Source organism: Lycium barbarum, chromosome 1, assembly GCF_019175385.1.
Source record: "Lycium barbarum isolate Lr01 chromosome 1, ASM1917538v2, whole genome shotgun sequence".
NCBI lineage: Eukaryota > Viridiplantae > Streptophyta > Magnoliopsida > Solanales > Solanaceae > Lycium > Lycium barbarum.
Window position 1 is genome coordinate 18,918,179 of NC_083337.1, and position 6,000 is coordinate 18,924,178.

Sequence of the window (6,000 nt, forward strand, 5' to 3'; positions counted from 1 at the left end):
CAACTTCTCAACCCAAGCTAGTTGAGACTGGCTAACATGAATCCTTACTTCTAAACATATTTGTGTTTCATCTCATTTTGTATACCCATTTAATATTGCTAAATTCCCAAAACACCGATTGTTTAGCCTCAAATTCGTTTATTAGGTAAATCAGTCAGTTTATTTATAATGAGGCCACAAACAACGTATAATCCAAACTGTGTAAATCCTATGACAATGTGAATGTAGCAAGAGTTATATAATATGAATAACCACTTAGATAACTAAAGGGAAATAGTTGCCAAAGTAAAATGAAGAGAGATTTTTATAATTCTCTCCTAGCTCAGATGATGAACAATCTCTGAAGATCAGTGATGTTGTCACGACTCAAATAGCCGTGAGTGGCACCCACACTAATTCACCTAGTGGGCGAACCAATCCCCTTAACCAACCATCCAACGATTACCAATTACCTAGCCATTTTTTGGACATATCAAGAATATAAACAAAGTAATAATCATCCAAACATCTAGTCATGCCATAAATGATTAACAAATGTGGAGGTCTAACTATTACAACCCCAAAATCCGAAAGTCATCAAGGACTCTAAAACATAAATGTCTAAAGAATGAACAACTGTCTGAACTAAACATAAATGTCTGACATGAAATAGACATCCAAAATGAGAAAGATCTTCAGGCGGCCTGGCATGAAGAGGAGCTCACCCTCGAATTTGTCGGTAACTGGCATCACGCTAAATATGAGGTGTGGTAGACGTCTTTGGATCACAATCTGCACTCAAAAGAATGCAACAAGGTAGTATCAGTACAAACACTATGTATCGGTAGATATCATAGGCCGACTAAGATAGTTAGTATCATGCATAAAATCACGAAATCAATAAAATAGACAGATAGGCACAATAGCACATTGTTGACACCTAATTTTTGACCTCCCGTAATTTATTTTAAGTACAGGGAGTCCTTGGACAATAAATAAAATAAGTTGTGCACCCTAAAGGGTCTAAATAATTTTTTTTATAAAATTATTCAAGACAATATTCCACCACTTTTAATTGATGAAGAGATTTTCAGGACATTATAAATTATGCGAAAATCAATTGAGGTTTTATGACATTTAGGGAATATTGTATTGGAATTAATCAAAAGCAAAAAAAATTTGAATAATTATTTACTTGATTAATTAGGAAAATCAGATTAATGAGTAATTTATTCTATTTATTGTCCAAGGTAATTTAAGTAATTAAAAGAATTGGCCATTTTACCCCTCAAACTCCGATTCTGTGTGTTTGCATAGTTGTTTAATTAATAAATTATCTTGATAATTAATTTGGTTAATTACTGGGGCCATATCTGCAAACTGGTTTTAACAAATCGTGTTTTAAATTAACTAAGTCCTAATTGGTTAATAATTGGCTTTTTGTTAGTTTAGGACATTTATCCTCAACCCCCCATACATATATATATATACAAATATACATTTTGCATATATATATATGTATATGTCTAAAGGCTCATACATTTTTTTTTTCAAAAAAGGACCAGGCCCAGTCCTTAATGGACCAGACCCGATCCATCAACTGTTTGAAGAGGGAAATATATTCCCCTCCCCCATTTCATTTATTCAGACCCTAGGGGTCTTGTGTGCAAAAGAGGAAAAAATGCCCCTAGCCGCCTCCACCACTACACCCCACCCTCGCCTGTTCTCGTCGTGTCCCATCACTATTTGAAGCGTATAACGTGGGATAATCAGAGGAGAGGACCAAGCATTCCCTTTCTCCATGAAATCCGGCCAAACGACCCCTTAAGGTACAAACTTGCATTTTTTTTTATGTTTTCCATCGATTACAGTGGTATAAGAGTGAAAAGAACCGTTGATTTTTAATTTTCTTTAAATCTGGACCATTTATGTTGATATCAAGTGAAGACCTAAGGAAAATCCACAAGTCCCACATCGTTGTTGTTGGTTTTGAGATAAGTTCTGGGGCTTCTATAAATAGAACCCCATTCTCACTGAAAAAGAAGGCATGCAACACTTTTAAAAAAGGTCGAACTTTGAGTTTTGTTCAATATTTGAGTTTCATTAGTTGTTATTAAACTTTAATTGAAAAGTTTAAGCTTTTCGTAGTTCTAAAATTTTCTATTTTTATTTTGTCGCTTGGTATTTGGTGGCTGAGTTTAGTGTTGGAATCACAAGAAGGCATCCAAGTCCATTCTTGTCCCCATTGCACTCAAAAAAGGTAACCACTTATTAGTTTGGCTGCTTTCATCTAAATTCCTATCTATGTTAATGATTGTTTGTTTGATTAAGTGTTCTATGTGTAGTTTAGAATGTAGCTTAGTACTGGTATGCTTATTTCATGTGTGAACAATGATTTCTGTGTTTTGAATTATGATTAAGGGTCCATTAGGTATTATGCTTGGTTTAATTCTGTTTATTCCACTTAATAGTATGCTTGGTTTATAGGTTGGTCTAAAGGTTACAGGTTTATTAAAGTAATGTGCTTGGCTTAAATTCTTGTCTGTGCTATTTAGTAGTATGCTTAGCTTAAAGGTTAGTTCAAGTGTTAAAGGTCTATTAAGTGAGGCCATGATTATTCTACTTGGTAATGTGCTTGACTTAAAGGTTGGTTCAAAGGTTGAAGGTTTATTAAGTGTTATGCTTAGTCTGATTCTGCTTATTCTATTTGGTAATGTGCTTGGTTTAAAGGTTGGTTCAAAGGTTGAAGGTTTATTAAGTATTGTGCTTAGTCTGATTCTGGTTATTCTATTTGGTAATGTGCTTGGTTTAATCATCTTTCCAAGACTGAATCACATAACATTTGACAGTTAAGAAAAGATAAGCAGAAAAGGGGAATAGTGGGAAAACCTGGGAGGAGTCTGTTTAGGTTGTCTTTGTGAAGTTGCTTGGTACTGTCTTTTTGGGATGTTGTGGATTGAATTCCTTTAAATGAACAAGTAGTGCAGGGTCAAGAAGAGGATTGATGGTGATCTTTAGGGTCTGTAAAGTTAAAAATGATTTTGGTATTTGAGTCTGTCTTGTCTATCATATGTGATTTGGTCCTCAAAGAAGGACATATATGCTCTGAGATGCTGTGCGGTATAAAAGGATAAAGTCATTCCATAGTTAGATTTTGGGTTGAGATTGCCTGTGAATATTAATCCGTGTCATTGCCATTGAAATATTTATGATGGGTCTGTCTTGATGATCCTGCTTGTAACTTGACCACAAAAATCTTTAAAGTTTGGATAGAGTTTAGTGAGTCAACTGTGATAGTTTTGTGATAGTGTTATGTGGTGCTAAACCTTCCTATGCTCCTTAGTATTGTCACTTGGGTATAAGGATGAGGCCATGGGATGGGTGAAGGGTCTTGGGAGAGTAAAAGGTGAGCCTGGGAATGAATTGGAGGTAGTGACCAGTGGAACCCAGGATCCTTTTTTACTGAAAGGAGACTCAGGAAAAAAGAGATGGGGAGGTGATGACCCCACCCTGTCTTGTTTCCCTTTCATGACCCTGAGAGTGTTTTCTCATTCTTGTGACCTTCTCCTCATGGTCCTGGGACACACAAAGGTCTCAGGTGGATTAGGAGGACCTAACTATATTTAAGGGGGAAAGGGGGTACACCTAGAGTTAAATGATCTGTTGTTAGTATTTGTAAAATCTAAGTCCTGTTTGCTTTCACTATGTCTCTTAAAAGGTTTTTAAATCTAGGGAATTTGTCTGTCTGAGTTTTGCTGTTAGAACTAGATGTTTGTAAGGAGGTGGGACTGGTAATTGTATTGGTAGTCGTCTAAGCCCATATCACAGGAAACTGAATACCAACCTTGTTGTTTGCCATTCGCTTCTATTTGTGATCATGTACTTTCTAATTTTCCTTAACTGGTTCATCCATGGCTTGCACCTGGGGATCTGTCCCCTTTTGTTTGTTGTTTGTTGTTGTAACCTGTCTCGCTTGTGGTGATGGTTGAATCTTGTTTTGCTTACCAGAACGTGATCATGCTATAAGCCTATTCCTCTTTCTTTCTTTCTTTCTTCTTGTTTCCTGTGAAAAAAATTCTGATTGGATTAAGTAGTTGGAGGGCTATTATTAAGGACTAAAATTGTTTTAGGACTGTTTTGACTAACTGCTCACATAACATGCTCCGTAAGATCACTTTCCTTTATTAAAGGTCTTAATTGTACTTCTAGGTGTGAAATAACAATAATCCTAATTAGCTAACATGTTTGTTACATGTTTAGGCTTGTAAAAGGGGAGTTGAGTTTAAAACTACTAAGCTTAAATGTGTGCTCTAAGTCACATGCCCTACCAAGGTTTTCTTTATCTGAAGTAGGTTAATCTACTGTCTAAGGTCTTAATTGCCTGCTGTGTCTTCCCTAGGCCCTTTTGTATCTCTGATCTGGAGTTCTAGTGACTTGCTTACATAGTTAGTGTCATTCCTTGCTTGTCTTGGGCATCAGGTCTTTGTGAGAATGCTCTGTCTGCTTCCTGAACTATCATTTGTTTGCTGATTTGGTTGTATGTATCCTTGGGTTTGGTTTGAATGAGGCTTATGGCATGTCTTGACCTGTGAGGAGTATAAACCCACATGGGGTGAGACTAGGAAGCCAAGGGAACCTGAATAACTTGTAGTGGTTGAACCTGATCCATGCTATGACTTGAATTAGTTTAGTTATGCTTTGGGAAGTTTAAGGAATTTTCATGACCTTAGTCTAAGGTGATTGTGTATGCTTAGTTGAATATGTATGTTTTAAAACCCCTTTTGGATTGAATTATGGGCTGTGAGTAACTGAAGAATGCAAACGTCCATGTGATCACAAGGGGGCTGGAGGTGAACTAAGGCCACATGACCTAAGAAAAGTCTTTTAAAGGGGCCTTGGGGAAAGGAGCAAAGGAAGACCAGGCCCAGCCTGGCTCATGACATTTTTCCTTTAGATAAGAGGCCCCATGGCACTTCTATGGCCTGTGGGATTGGGTGTTCATTGCCAAGAACCTTGGAATGACATATATTCTGCTCCTAGACTTAATGAGACCCCCCAGGTTAGGGTTAGGTGTACTGACAGGGGTGTTTGTTGACTTGACCAAATGAATAATAAGTGTGCACATGTGTTTAAGTTAGATACAAGGGGAAGGGATTAGTGTAAGGTTGAAACTGGATGCCAATCTGCCTTGACCATTGTTTTGTTTACCTATTCCTAGAATGTACAAATTGCCTCCAGGTGACACCAGATAATGTACATCGAAACTCAGACATTGGAGGGCCTTAGTCTTGCCTCTTTCCTGCCATGTCCACACACCTTGATTGACTCTCTATGCATTCTCATTGATAAGACGTCAACTGTTTTAGTTCATTTCATGGTGGTGTATTTTAATATTGGCTTGCCTCCTCTACGTGTCACAGTTTGTGTGTGCTCTACCATGGTTATGTGTTTTGACCTCCTATCCTTGGCCATCCCATATCTGCATATTACAGCTTATGCTGTCTCTTCATGATCATGTTGCTTTGTTCCTTGTTTCATTTATGTTACAATGGTAGGCTGCAACTGTGTTGTCCCCCATGACTGTGTGTTTTAGTCTTTGCTTCTTTGATTCCTTTCAATTTGCTTTGGGCCTCTATTCATGAGTGTGTGTTTGGCCATACTTTTGCTACTTCAAGTCCATAAATTTTACTTGATTGCCTCTGGTTCTGGATTTGCATTATGTTGTGAACCTGGCCAGTTACGTGATGTCTTATTCTAGAATCTGCCTATGTTCTTGTGGGTACATTGGTACGGGATGAGGTAATTTGGGGTAGGGTCTAGTCTTAGCCTTCCCCCAGTGACCATCCGTGCAAGGGGTTCATGGAACCCCTTGGAACTTGTGCGGCATCGAGAATACGGGGGCAACGACTCTCCCTTCTCCTTTGTTACCAAATACCTGCCAATGTGCCTTGTGGTATACATATATATATATACACACCTGCATAATTGCTTTACTTCATTGACTTATAAATTTACTTGATA